At 44.0% G+C, this 14,507-nt stretch overlaps 2 long non-coding RNA genes across 3 annotated transcripts in view; both read right to left on the bottom strand.

Moving 5' to 3' along the window:
- Positions 1-2,983: 2,983 nt before the first annotated feature.
- Positions 2,984-6,372, bottom strand: LOC109254924 (uncharacterized). Its single transcript, XR_002075026.2, has 2 exons — positions 5,646-6,372; positions 2,984-4,609 (listed from the first exon to the last, which is right to left on the bottom strand). It is a non-coding gene; the product is annotated as an uncharacterized LOC109254924 (long non-coding RNA).
- Positions 6,373-7,849: 1,477 nt separating this feature from the next.
- LOC109254922 (uncharacterized) overlaps positions 7,850-14,507 on the bottom strand; it is a 122,175-nt gene continuing 115,517 nt past the window's right edge. For both annotated transcript variants that reach the window (XR_002075022.2, XR_002075023.2), the window contains exons 4-7: positions 12,273-12,435; positions 10,018-10,115; positions 9,236-9,337; positions 7,850-8,456 (exon numbers count right to left, since the gene is read on the bottom strand). This is a non-coding gene — a long non-coding RNA (uncharacterized LOC109254922). The remainder of the gene's footprint in view (positions 8,457-9,235; positions 9,338-10,017; positions 10,116-12,272; positions 12,436-14,507) is intronic.

Here is a 14,507-nt window from a genome sequence, read left to right as displayed (position 1 = left end):
GATAGGAACACGCCCATCTAAACTTATTCAGGAAAACAAAGGAAATGGTCATATTCACAGCAGGCACAGCCACGTGCACTACCGGGAATGAAGGCTGCCTTCACGAAGCAACTTTGACTCCTTGCCCGCATGACTGCTTCTCTCTGGATGCCTTGATGCCTTCTCGTGAAAACAGAAGAACCAGTCACCAGCACCCATTTCCCAGCAAGATCTTCTCTGAGACGCACTTGCAGGGTATACTTTGGAAGAAGGTGAAGTTGTTGAGAAAGTCTCCAACGCCCCCCACATCCTGGTCCTCCGTGCACTTGAACCCTCCCTTCACTCCGACCCCCAGGCTGGTAAATAACCCCCCTGGGCTTCACATCCCTACGCAGAACCTTTCTTTGGGGTGAGAGACCCGTGTCCCTACTCGTGTTCAAATGTGTTATGTGACACGTACAGGCTCTGGCACTGCTTGCTTTCTCTCTCCCTTCTCTACGTTTCCCTTTGCCTTTGTCCCTATGTCCTTTTTTTCTGTCTTCTCGTTTCTTCTTCTATTCTTTTGATAGCCAAAGTATAAACGTAGAAAGAGGATGAGTACTGAAGTACTAACACTTGGCATCACGTATCACTCCCCATTTCACAGATGTCCACCCTCACCTCACTCCTCTGAGCTTACTTCCTGTTTTGTGTGAACCGAAGGCGATGATACTGGTCCCAAAGAGCTCCTGTGAGAAGGACATCGATGCATCACCTCAGTTAGTAAGTATCGCGAGAAAAGGTAAGTGCTATTTATTATCACCATCATCAATAAAATATCCCACATTTCCCAAGCCTTCTCCTGGTCCCCTGTGAGACAGTCCTTTGAGCCCTCTCACTTCTCACAACCTTGCCTCATCTGGCATTGGTGATGATGTTAACAATGAGGAGGATACAGTGAAGAGGATAAATATGACGGTGCAGACGGAGGTCGTGACATAGGGGGAAGAAGCGAGGAAACAGAGGATACATGAAGTTTAGTCAGTTCTCATTTGGGGCCAGATACCGCCCTGGGAGCTTCCCAGACATCGCCACACTTCCCTCGCGTGGCAGTTCTATGAGGCGGATGCTGTTATGACCATCACCCCCTAGCTTGAGGAAACGGAGGCCTGGCCACGTTCACAAGGGTAGTAAGTGGCAGGGCCAGACTCTGAACAGTCTTGCTCTTAATCGCCACAGCCCTCTGCTTGCCAAGGTTGCATGATGCTCTGAGACAAAGACATGATAGAAGCCACTTCCTCTGGTTCCAGAGAGCAGGGCAGGTACAATCTTCTCTAGGGAGGAAGAGGGGAACAGAGATGTGCTCATTAGCCGAGACGCTTGGGGAACAGTTCAGTGCACAGCAGTGCAGGTGCCTGACTGACGCGCGGCTCCCACAACCATGCTGTCTAGTGTGGAAACCAAGGAAAGCACGAGAGCGGAGCACTCGCGACTGGGATGGGTGCCCTTACAAGAAGACACAGAAGGATCCCTCTCTCTATCATGTCAGAACACTGCAAGAATGCAAGCAGGGAGAGAGGACTCCCCAGGAACCCAATCAACCGGCATCTTGATCTTGCTGTTCCCAGTCTTTGGAACTGTGAGAGGGGCGCCTGGGGGACTCAGCCGGTTAAAGGTCCGACTTCAGCTCAGGTCATGATCTCGCGATTCGTGTGGGTTCGAGCCCCGCTTCGGGCTCTGGGCTGACAGCCCAGAGCCTGGAGCTGGCTTCGAATTCTGTGTCTCCCTCTCTCTCTGCTCCTCCCCCACTCGTGCTCTGTCTCTCTCTCTCTCTCTCTCAAAAATAAACATAAAAAAAAACTTGAAAAAGAGAGAATTTATCTTTCATGTTTCATAAATTTCCCAACTTAGGGTATTTCATGTCATATCTTGATAAACCAGTTTTTAAGACTGGGTTACAAAATCAGAAAAGAGCTTATTTTTTAGCTCTGTGAGTTTTAGAAGTTATTTACCACTTCTGCCCTCAGTTTCCCCACCCGTAAAATTAATATACGGAGAGTACCTAACCTTACGATGTTACGCTAAGGATGAAGTGAACTAACCTCTGTTGTCACCACTAACACGTTGGCTATGCTGTTTTTTGGTGCATGTATTACACGATGCAGTTTGGGAGCTGGGTTTGAAGAAGGGGGACAAGAAGAGGAAGCAGATCTACCATTGACCAGGTACTGAGTGTGTACGAGGCTCTGTGCTGAGCAGTATCACTCAGGCTGTCTTTTATGCCTCACTGGAACCCTACTGCAGGCACTAAAATAATGCAGATAAGGAAACCAAAGTTCAGAGAAAACAAATAGCTTCCCAAAGATCGGCACAACTAGAAATTGGCAGATCTGAATCCAGCCCCTGTTTTCTTAGCAAGAATGCTACTTTGACTCACCTAAAAATGAGTGGCATCTTAGAGTATAGTGTGGCTTTAGGCTCCATCTTAAAAAAGCTTCCACGAGAAGATCAAAGATATTCATGAAAGCTTTTAGGAACTGACCAGCCCACCTCATCTAGAACAGGTACACAGATAGAAATTGAACCGGTGGTCCGTGAAAGTGCAGTCAAGGGTCTGTGATGCTCTCTTGGGTTTCTCTCATCCAGTGGCGGGCAGGAAGCAACTTCTGCTAACTGATCGCTTAATTTTCAGGAATACTGTAAGCTGGTTGTTATTTAGCTATTACTAAAATTTTAATTATATAAGCTTACAAATTAATTTCATTGAAACTGAAGGTAAAAAATACTCAAAACTGTTCACTTCACAATTAGATGACTACATTTTACTATTATCTATGCTTTTGTGGTTAATTACTTCTAACTGTATCTGTAGGTAGAAATACTATAAAACATGCTAATACTATAAAACATGCCACTGTGACCTCTTTGTAACTGCATGTTGCCAATGATGTTACCTTGGAGCTTGACATCAGCCTCGGAGATGGTATTTACAGTGTGGAAATCATCAGATGAAGTAACTCAAAGCTTGATTTATCATTGTGTTTATTGTTTACATCTAACAAAGTGATGGAAAAGAAGTTAATAATGCAGGTTAGAGTCAAAAATGTGTCTGTAGCTGTTATATTGTGAATAGGACAAAAATTGATGATTTAGTCTTACAGTGTTCAAAAATTACATTCTGATAGTATTTAGCAAAGTCATTCACTTCATTGACAAATGAGTGAAGATCCGGCATACATCCCTGTTTTATTTCCATCTTACGTGTTAATGCGAATGAAAATATGAATCAACATTCATGTCGGAACTACACTCATTCATCAGTTGCAATCACAGTTTGGCTATGGATACATGAGTCTGGCAAAAATCAATGAAAGTTTCCGGAAGAATCAATTGCTGATACAGAATTCATAATCAAAGTATTGTATATTTTATTATTATTTATAAACGGAATGCTCTACGTTACATGAGTAAAATTGGTGACGAGCTTACCTACACATACGTTGTTTTGCAGACCCTGTGCTCAGCTCATCTTCACGGGGGAGGAGTTTTTCTATGAATCTGACTATTGCCCTTGGGTGCCTATCTTTCAAAAGAGTTAGAGACTGTATGCATAAATATCCATTCTGCCTTGTGACGCTGTTTTTCCATAATCCTGAGAGGCAAGGCAGAGACACGCCAAAAACCCAGGCGTCTCTGTTTCATTTGGCTGCCTTCTCTCTTTTTAGAACCATTTCGCTGTACTGAGACAGTGGGAAGAGTGAGCCTCACAGCGGCTGCAGCTGGTGCTATGGTTGCCTCAGACCCTTGCCATTCAAGCAGGGAGATCTGAGACTCAGGGGTGGGAATCCCAGTGATTGCCTCCCCTCAAAACTGCACTGGTAAGAGATCCTAAGCCTGCCCTTGGTGCAGGCAGATTATGTCTCTGTGCAATGGAGTTCTGCATTGTGTTTGGAGCTAAGGCCACAGCATAATGAAAACTGCCTTCTTGCCCATTATTTTGCTCTGGCAATATATATTCCCTTTGGAAACTGGGGATACCTTAACTGGATTTTCTTTTTCCCCAAATAGCATCTTAATCTCATCTTCTTGCACCTTATATTTATAATTATATATCTGACAGTTCTCACAAATCACAGAAACAGCCTGTCTCTCTGATTACACCTGCACCCATCTCCCTTCCCTGCACTGGAGTCTTCAGCAACACTTGAGCTAGAAGACAAAGTCTGACGGGCTCCAGGATCTATAGGATCATAATATGGCTCCTTGAGGCCCCAGGGATGATAGGTAAAGCAGCATGAAACAAGGCAGAGATGGAAAAAAAAAAAAAAAACAGCCCAAATTTATATTAATTCTGTAATTTGTGAAACAAAGTCATGGTGGTAACTGTTCTGCAACAAGGTGAAAACTCTGTCTTTATCATGACAGAAAATCACACAAAGGGAAAACGAAGCCTGCTAGCTGGGAAAAGGGTTCACAGTGGTCAACGGTCCTCAGCACTCCCTCGTGAGGAAGAATAACTGTGTCCCTGACAGCCCATGACGTGGCACTGCCACAAAAGCCACACACAGGGTTTGGAGCATGGAGCATGGTGGCCAGGAGCTGCTTTTGAATGTGCATGTTTCTTCCCCATGGATGAGTAGATGCAAGGAATCTAGAAAAACAGATTTCCAGAAAATTCCATGACCGTTTCCAAAGACATATGCCCCTCTCATTCTGGCTGTCATTTGTCCACTTTTGATGAGCAACTTTTCTGAGCAATGTTTTATTTTCCTTTTAGGTCTACTATCACAAAAGCTACCGCAAACATGATTATAAATGCCAACTAAGTCTCATTAGGGTAAAAATCAGAAAAGGATGTAGAATGTGGCAGAATAGGGAACTTGTCTGTCTAAACGTGGCATCTGCTACTCAAACCAAGCAACTGTTGTCCGTAGAAATACAGGACTGGTGTTGCCAGAGCTTGGGTTATTTTACAGAAGCCAGAAACATGGGTTTTATTAGAAATATCTGAATTTTGGGGTGCCTGGGTGGCTCCGTTGGTTAAACATCCAACTCTTGATTTTGACTCAGGTCATGATCGCAGCGTCATGGGATCAAACCCTGCACTGGGCTCTGCACTGGGCAGGGAGCCTGCTTAGGATGCTTTCTCCCTCTCTCTGCCCCTCCCCAACTCGTGCTCTGTCTCTCTCTGTCTCTCTCTTAAAAAACAATCTGAATTTTAAGGATGAGAATTACCAATAGCTTAAAAATAATGATGACTTTGTAGACTGGAAACCTGTAGACTACCTGGGGGCCAATTTTGAGACGTCAGTTTACAACTAGTAACTGAAATCCATGAGGCAATTAAAAGGACATGAAACGTCTCATTTTACTACAAAAACTGGACACAAATGAGCTCTACGGACATACGGTGATTTAGCGCTGACCAAACGGAGGGAGAGAACTCTTCACTCCATAGAATCTGATCTTTCCCACTTCCAAGGCAAATGATGCGAGTGATTTTGCTGTTGCAAAGTGCCTGAGGGCCTGATTACCATAGCTCAAGTCAGGCCAAGTAGTGATTCAATTACCTGATAGTGAATGATGAGCTGGACCTTCGGAGAGATTCCATGCTCTCCACTGACATTTTAATTACAAATTCCACAAACTGATCTATTGATACATCAGATAAAGGCATTCACACTTACCACAAAACCATAGAGTTCTGTAAATTTGTCACGTGGTATTTCAGGAGGCTGGTCTTTGTAAGTGCCTTTCATCAAGGAATGGATTTTTGTGATGAAGTCTTCAGGCCAAGGCCTTATCCATTTGACCACTAACAGCTAAGAAATGTTCCCCTTATCTTGTTTATCGACAACCAATTACATAATGACAATTAAAAAGTAAGACTGAAATTTGCTTACTTCTTGAATAAAGCAAATCTTTGCATTTGGTACAAATAAACAGGCCTAAACCAATAAACGCAGCTCTTTCTGATAAATTTATGAGCCGGTTTCCTAAAGCAACACAGTTGCCATTTCTGTAGACTCAGTGAGGCTCTTTATAATGTTCTCGTTCGATCAGAATAAGAAGCACAAATAAAATACAATGCTTCTGGTACCTTGAGGAGGGCTTAGTCAACACCAATGGCAAACAGATTCACATGTTACCAGTGACTCCATCTCCGAGATAAAGCTATAAACGTTTGACTAACTTCCAATGCAATATTTATGACAGTTCCCCCTAGAAGTAATTGCAATCTCCATAAATGCCTGCAATAAGAAAATATAGTTTGGGAAATGTAGGTTTTTTAATGGTTCAGCAGAAGGTTAGAGTCAGAGTACTTATGAAGGAGAGGAAGTCAGGTCACCCCAATCCTTTCTCTGCCTAGCAGTCATCTGCAAAGCTTAAAGATTCAGGCTGCTGTTCAGGAGCCTGGGTGGCTCAGTCGGCTAAGCGTCCACCTTCAGCTGAGGTCACGATCTCGCGCGGTTGATGGGTTTGAGCCCCACGTCAGGCTCTGTGCTGACAGCTCAGAGCCTGGAGTCTGCTTCAGATTCTGTCTCTGTCTCTCTCTCTGCCCCTTCCGTGCTCATTTTCTCTATTTCTCTCTCTCTCTCTCAAAAATAAACAAAAAATTTTTTAAAAAATTCAGGGGGCTGTAAACACAGAAATATCTTTCTTGGTGAGAGAGTTTTCCTGTTGATCTTCTGCTTCTTAATGTCTCTGAAATCCAGCCATGATATGTGAACTGGATCAAGATCACCATAAACACTGGAAACATTATGTATATAATTATATAAATACTGGCCGGGTGAGACTATTTTCTGAGGCATGTATTTACGACACTGATTAAACAGAATACAAAATGTCACTGGTCTTGAATTCAGTGTTTACTTTCCTTGGGGTTACAACAATGGATGTGTTACCAAAGATGTCAGGGGGGAAAGATGTGGGTAAAACTTAATAAAAAATGAGAGCAGTGGTTGGCTAATCCTGAGTTAATAAATAAGATACTTTCCCCCAAATGGAAAATGTCATTTCCCTGGGTATTTTTCAATAACTGAGGCTAGCTGGGGCTACCTTGCCAATGCACATTCTTAAAAAGTAAGAGGTAAGTGAATGAGAAAAGTTTTGGGGACTTCATGCTATCAAATTATAAGTTCAATGCATTTTTTTTTCCACTGAAGTGACTAGTTGTTACGCACAGTTCATTTAAATCGAGCGGCAGGTTAAACAGTACCCCATGTGACACTAAAATAGATTGACTCAAAGGGAAAAGTAAAATCAAGCAGATTGGGTTCACACACATTCGACTGACTGATAGAACTTTCCACGTTCTGACCTTTCCCCGCGACAGTCTCTAAACTCCATAAAACCCGAAGACTTGTGTGTAGAGAGAAGTGAGTGTTTTGGAGGAGAAGATGTGACTTTTTCCTCTACGACTTTCCCAGGATTAAACGCACCATTAAGAGCACAAGATTCAGCCTCTCCATCCCTGCCCTTTTGGAGAAGGATGTGATACATCCTTGCAACGGCCTCCTGCGTACTGAGCAGACAGGCTGGCCCGCCCCCAGGCAGTGCTGAGAAACAGACCGTCTGGTCTGGGACCCTCCCTGAACTAGAGCCCTGCTCCTGCCTGATAACCCCTCCGCCCCTGTTCCCACGCTGCCTGGTCGCTAGGGTGACTTGTGACTTGCAGCCACACCACGTTCAGGCCAGTATTTCTCGAGAGGAGTCAAGATCCAAAACCTTTCTCAACCCAACGGAGACCAAAGCTTTAAGTGAGTGCTTTTACTGCCTGCTTGTGATAGTCTACTAACCACCGGAATCTATAAAGTTAAAGTCTGCTAATGACTTAGCCTTCCACAGGGACAGTTCCACTTCAGAGCGCGAGTCTGACACAGGGGAGGTCCAGGGAGACCTCTGTAGTCGCTGCTAGGCTGAGAGAGAGAAAGGGTTTGCGGTCTGGATCGCCCGAATGCTCTCGAGTCTGGGACGGCACGCCGTTGTTAACACACTGATTCAGATTCCGGCTGCCAAGGTCACCGAGGGAGGAAGAACCACGTGTGCAGCTCTTCAAACACCCAGGTCGCGGGGACTCTGACTCGCTGTGGTCGAGGCAGTGGTCGAAAACTCGCGATTTGTTTTTAAAGCCACACGGACACTGAGGCACGGAGTTCGGTGCCACTTGGAACTGGATTCTGGACACCCCATCGTTACTGAGATCCGTTCTGGCATTACGTCTCTCTCTCCTCGATGGTGAGAGTAGAACACGCAGTACATTGTTTCTTCTGTCAAAGTTTTCTTGGACACCGAGACGTATAAGCAGAGATTTTCAGAACCCGCGTGGGGTTCCGTCAGGGTTTAGATCCCAGATTTTCCGTTTCTTGGAATACTCCGCATTGATGAAGGAGCAGCGGAAGCCCAAGACGACTGCACTCCGACACCAAAATGAGTAAGCAGGACTCACAAAAAGCATCCCCGGCCACGCCGTCGATATGGTAAAAGCAAGTTCCCTGTGGACGTTTGAAAGGGCCCATGTCTCTTTCAGCCAGCACATCCTGGGTGGGCTTCCTGTGCAAGGGTGACTGTAAGAGAGACCCTCTCTGCTGGCCGGCTACAGGTGCCTCCTGGACAGTGCCACACGCCTTAACGGGAGCACTTCTGCCCCTGCGGTCCCAGGCTGCAGAAGGACTGTGTTTGGAGAGGACCACGTCAGGTCTAATTAAGTCTGCTTTCCATAGCCAAGGTCGACTCAGCACTGCACGAGAGTCACGGGAAACCCTAAGATTTCTGTAAATAACTGGACAGACCCATCCTGTCTCACTCACTCAAAAGCCAACTTGGAGTCTAATAAATTAAATCATTAATATTTAGATGCATGTGTGTGGGCCACGTTCTGAGTCAGTCTGGCTCCCTCAAACCGGCCACCAGGACACCGAATGTTTTTAGAGCCCTTCCTCATTACGAAGTCAGTGGAATGTGATTTCCCGTGAGGTTTCTAAATGATAATTAATTTTTTTGCTCTGATTTGGAGGATAGTAGAGTCTGGCCAGTTACAACCATTTTATTTAACGTTCAACAAGAGGTTAAGAGTGAGGACTTTGGTATTTTGGTGCTGAAGTTCATATTTCATAAATACGATTCACTTCAAAATTATCTGTCCCTACAAAATGCCTTTGGCTCACAGCTCAGTGGGTTGAACGTTCCTATCTCTGAGCCATGTGATAATGGCAAAGACACTTCATCTCTCACCTTGGGCTTCTCAGCTGGAAAATGATAAGGCTGAACTTACCCTCAAAATCCAGGGAGTGGTGAGAAATAGCTACTACCCCTCATACATCTTGTGTTCAAAGATACGAATGCACTGTCAGCTGAAGCGATGCGCTTTCCCCCACTGGAGAAAGAGCCACAGAATAGTTAATGAGAAGAGATACAATTCACTGGGTGACACATTTGAGGAAAAAAGTTTAAAGTGACAAGCAGGGATTTCTCTTGACCCGTGCAACCGTACTGCACTTTTCTCTGTCAGAGGTTTTTACGAAGTAATTACAGCTAATGACTCGCTGTCATCACGAGAATTTGGGAGAAGTCTACACCTGACCCTTCCAGTACTACCATTACTTGCGCACGAAAGAAACAATAATATCCTTTGATTGCCTATTATATGCCAGGCATTTTGGCATGTCTGTGTGTCTCATTTCATACAATAACCCTAAGGCACAGGCGTAATTACCTCCACTTAGCAACGAGGAAACTGACATTCAGAGAAGTTAAGTAGCTACGCGAAGGTGGCACAGGCAGAAAAGGATAGAATCGGACTTGAACTCAAGCTCTGTTTGATGCCAGCATGGTTTTTCACATCCCATACTTTCCCAACATCCAGAAAATCCCAGTGTTCATGGGGAGCCAAAAGGGCATGCAAAGTCCTAGCTCCTCCCTCTCCTCCCAAACTCCCTTCATTTTTCTGCACTCTGAGCCCTTTGGCTCTGGTTGCTGGAAAACACAGCCTTGAAGAATTTCAAGGTGACCAATACGCCTCAGAGATTAGACCTTCCCGATGCTGTTTATACTGACAAGTCTCTCCAGCACAAGGCGTTGCCCTCTTTTTCCCTGGCCCGGCTCTGCGTCCTATGTGGGCTGCTCCCCGGCCCTCTGGCTTCTTCTGGGTTCACCTAATAGGGGACACTGGCAAGGATCAGAAAGCCGAAGGGGAGACGAGTCAGGGTGGGGTCATCACCGTCACCTGCCTCACACATCCTGCCCACCTGCCGTCTGGCACCAGGCGGTTCTGCTTTTTTCCTTTCCTGTCTCCTGGGGCCCGGAGGTTGCCTGCCTCATGGCGCCTTGTCATCCCTCAGAGTCTGCTCACATCTCTGTATCTAGCTCTTCAATAAACAGGGGTGTGAACCTTCTGGTGAGCCGTCTGCTTCCTGCCCAGCCCCCGACTGGCACATGTAATTACAGCCAATTACGATGAACTGCCATTGTCACGCTTCCCAGGACTCTCAATGTACCCCCAGAATCTGAAACACAAATATGTATAACTCGCGTTTTTACAGCCCAATGGCCCAAATTCATTGCCCAAGCCCCACAGACTAGTTCCTCAGTCTTGCCTCGGGATTGTTTCTCCCAGAGAATAATATCCTAGTCCTTAATATAGTCTCTTCCTTTGTCTCTGTACACAGAGACTAGCACAATTTTCTGTCTTAGAATCCTAGACATTCCACATCTCACTCAATCACAAGAGATATGCCTGCATTTCCACTTCCTAAAAAAAAGTCTGGAAAAAAGAGTCCAACACACGTAGGTTAAAAAAAAAGTACAGTATAAATAATAAATTTAAACCAAAGAAAAAAACATGTGACATATATTGTCTTCTAAACTTTTGCGTTAGATTGCTTGGTAAGTTATAAATGTTTACAAATGTTGCCATCAATATGTCCTTGAGATCTAAATCTTTTTCCTTTGCCAGGTTTGCTACTTTTTTGCAGTCTTCATGGTTTCTTTGAAATTGGTTTCAGATACATTGTGTTTGGCATAGGGCACTTTGATTCCAAGTCAATTTAGTTTGTTCCTCTGGACCAGGGAGTCTGGGGAGGGGGGAGAAGCAAGAGAGGCTGTGGCTGAGGGCAGGAGAGGCCACGTCAATAATTATTACAAAATGTATCTCTGAAAAGGAGAGGTCATTTTATAAATGGCTGACTTCTCAGAGGTGGATAAATGCTCCCGAGATGTGGCTCCTGAATGCTTGGCTCACTGTCTTGATGGGGAGAAAAAGCCCTAAACCATTGTGGGGCCACTACAGACAGCAGCAAAGCCTGGGACAGTGACGGTGGCTCTAAAACTGTGTAGTGACCGTTGTTGCCAGCCGCAATCCTTTCCCCAGTTCCCAGATATGACCGTTGCATAACACCTGCTTTTGCTTTCTACTAGTTCGGATGATCCTTGTAATAATACATCTAGAGGTTGACTGCAACATGTGTAAACAGTTATAGCTTATTAGGCAATTTACTGTAAAAGTTTAAAAGTCAGGATGTATCAAGTGCTTAACCCAATGGTTTCCTTGATTTCTATTTATTTACACTGTGCTTTCTCCCCGCTGTGGATTAGACTACTTCTTCCCAGCAGACAAGACACATTCCTGCCATGTAGGGCCCTGGATGGGGCTTCAGGATGACTGAGGATCTCTCAGGGTTTAGGTTAGAGGGTTCCCAAAGTATCATCAGAACCACCTGATCAGAGTTCCAGATACAAGTCCCCAGGCTCTACCCTGAAGCTTCTGGTTCGGGTTCTAATAAGGCTCTGAAAATTGCATTTATTTCTCCCCAAATGATTACAATCGTTTACCAGTGCAAAGGTTTTTACCAGTTCGAATATCTCGAGAATCTATGAGCCTCCAACTGGCAGGCCAGAAAAACACTGCTCTTTATAACCATCTCAACAGATCCAACCACTGAATGGACTTTCACAACTGCACAGAGCATACTTGCCACCTACCCAAGGCTTTAATAAAGGAAAGGATGTATATGGGAGGAGCAAGAGGGTACAGACAAATAGCAGGGCCCCCAGATCCTTCTAGGCACAGCTCTGATAAAGGCCTGTTCACTGGAGGTAGGTCTTTGTCACAGAGAACAGATTGCACATATTTCCAAAAGGTTCCTTTCTCCTCCTCCCTGACAAAGACACAGTCATTTTTCTTGGCTGTGTGCTTGGTGAGATTCCTGGAGGTAAGGGCCCTGAATGTACAGTCCCCCTCCTAAAACTGTGCTCTCAGGACTTTCTCATTCCCAAAGTGGTCCACACTGAGCCTCCAGCATCATCAAAGTTACCACGTAAGTGTTTCTACGGTTTCTGCCCCAGCTAAGCTGATGTCAGTTGTCTTTCTCAGTATTCACTTGTCCCCAGATTTTGAAGTGGCCATTTGTCCCATGAGTTCAATTCTTTAACAGGTTCCAGAAAAGTTGTTGATTTTCTGTGCATTCAGCGTTTTTCCTGTTGGAACAACGGGAAAATGACTTCCAAGCTGTCACATGCCAGAGTTGAAACTTCAAGTACAACAATGTTTTTATAAAGAATTCCAGGGGCACCTGGGTGGGTCAGTCAGTTAAGCGTCCGACTTCAGCTCTGGTCATGATCTCACAGTTCATGGGTTTGAGCCCCGTGTCAGGCTGTGCTGACAGCACAGAGCCTGGAGCCTGCTTCGGATTCTGTGTGTCCCTTTCTCTGCCCCTCCCCCGCTCACACTGTATCACTCTCTCTCAAAAAATAAACATTAAAAAAATTTATAAAGAAGTTCTGAGTCCTTGTTGGGGTATAAGTGAGAAGAAGTAATGATGAAATATGACATGAGAAATGACCTGAAATATCTTTCATATTGTAGATAATACGTACGGAACTTTGCTGTTTTCCTGTCGGTGCAAAAGCAAGTTTATGAAAAAAATCAATGGGATAGACAAGCTTAGTTAATTAATTAAATTGTTTTCTTAATTTAAAAAGTAAAGTATTTTTCTTACTTAAAAAAGTAAAAAAAATCAAGTCCATTTTAGAACATTTTTGTAATTCTTACTTAAAGTAAAAAAAAATCAAGTCCATTTTAGAACATTTTTGTAAAAATGAACATTTTATTTGAGAGGCAAAAATTGTTAATTTGTTACATACAAATATTCAGGTTCTGTCATTTTGTAGAACAACCTGATGTTTCATCAAAAGAGTGATTGTGGTCTCAGCCAGTCTTATTCTTCACAGTAAGCTCCTTCTGTTTTTTCTTCAAAGGTTTATTTATATATTTTGAGAGAGTGTTCGGGAAGAGCAGAGAGAGAGCGAGAATCTCAAGCAGGCTCAGGCGCTGTCAGCACCGAGCCCCAAGCAGGGTTCGAACTCCTGAACCTGAGATCATGACCTGAGGCGCAGCCAAGGTTTGGACGCTTAATGGACTGAGCCCCGCAGGTGCGCCCGTAGGAACCTCCAGACGAAAGGTACTGCTCATCCGTAAAGGATAAATGAGTGGCTCAGAGGAAAGTCTCCCAGGCAGCTTTGGAAGTAAGTACGCACCAGAAAGCACATTATCTTACTCACTTTTGCTGCTAGACACTGGTTATTCCATTCAGCTGACCCATATCACCTGAATTAAGGGCACGAGAAATCTGAAAACCGCATTCAGTGTGTGTGCTACGGAAGTCTGAAAAAAATAATGCTATCAATTGTAACAGGGTTCTTTTATTTTTTCCTTTGAATAAGGGTGATGATACGTCCTCTAGCCCTCTTCTAATCTTTGAAAATAGGTTACCACAATGCATTTGGGAATGCACAGGTGCATACACACACACACCAATGATACTTATTTAGAATCACAAAGGATTTTATATTGCCAGTTTTCACATGCCTCGCAAAAAAGATATGTTATTTCTAAATTTTCTGGCATGACGATATGCCAAGCGAGGAATGAGTTAATCAGGCATTTGGAAATCATTCAGTTTTACATATGTGTGATCAGGGAATACAGATTAATTGGAAAGAAAATGCAGTGTCACCAAAAGGAATATTGATCTTACCAGATGGCTGGAAGGTGGCTGCTGTAGTAATCTATTGGAAATATCCTGGCTGGCCCTTTAAAATTTATTTTTCACTATAATTTAAAGAATTTGAAAGCCATATTCTTTCTGCAAGTTACAAAACTATTGTCTCACTTCAAAAATGTATCCTTTTCCCACTCCAGCACAAATTACTTATCGCTAGAGGTCTTCATAAGGGTGTGGGAAGTATGTTTACTCTAACACTGTCAGGAGGAAAACCTTTCCCTTCTTCCCTTCTGGGTTTTTTGGCTGGGCTTTCAATTATTAATTAAATTGACGGGAAACATAAACAGGAGTAAAACAAATTGAACGTTGTGTATGGGACTCAAGGAATGAACAAAAGAGACAGCCTTTATACCTTTTAGACAAAGAACAGTATATTTGTGAAGAATTGAAAAGACAAGGGAGTTGGGAGTGAGGTAGTGATTTAGTGAAGATCTGTTTATACAGCCTTCTGGGCCCAGAATTCCCCGTCTCTGATAAGGAGGTAAG

This window comes from Panthera pardus, unplaced genomic scaffold, assembly GCF_024362965.1.
Source record: "Panthera pardus isolate Hobbes unplaced genomic scaffold, ASM2436296v1 HiC_scaffold_22, whole genome shotgun sequence".
NCBI lineage: Eukaryota > Metazoa > Chordata > Mammalia > Carnivora > Felidae > Panthera > Panthera pardus.
The sequence above is the reverse complement of the archived record's forward strand: the minus strand, read 5'-3'. Positions and strand labels throughout refer to the sequence as shown.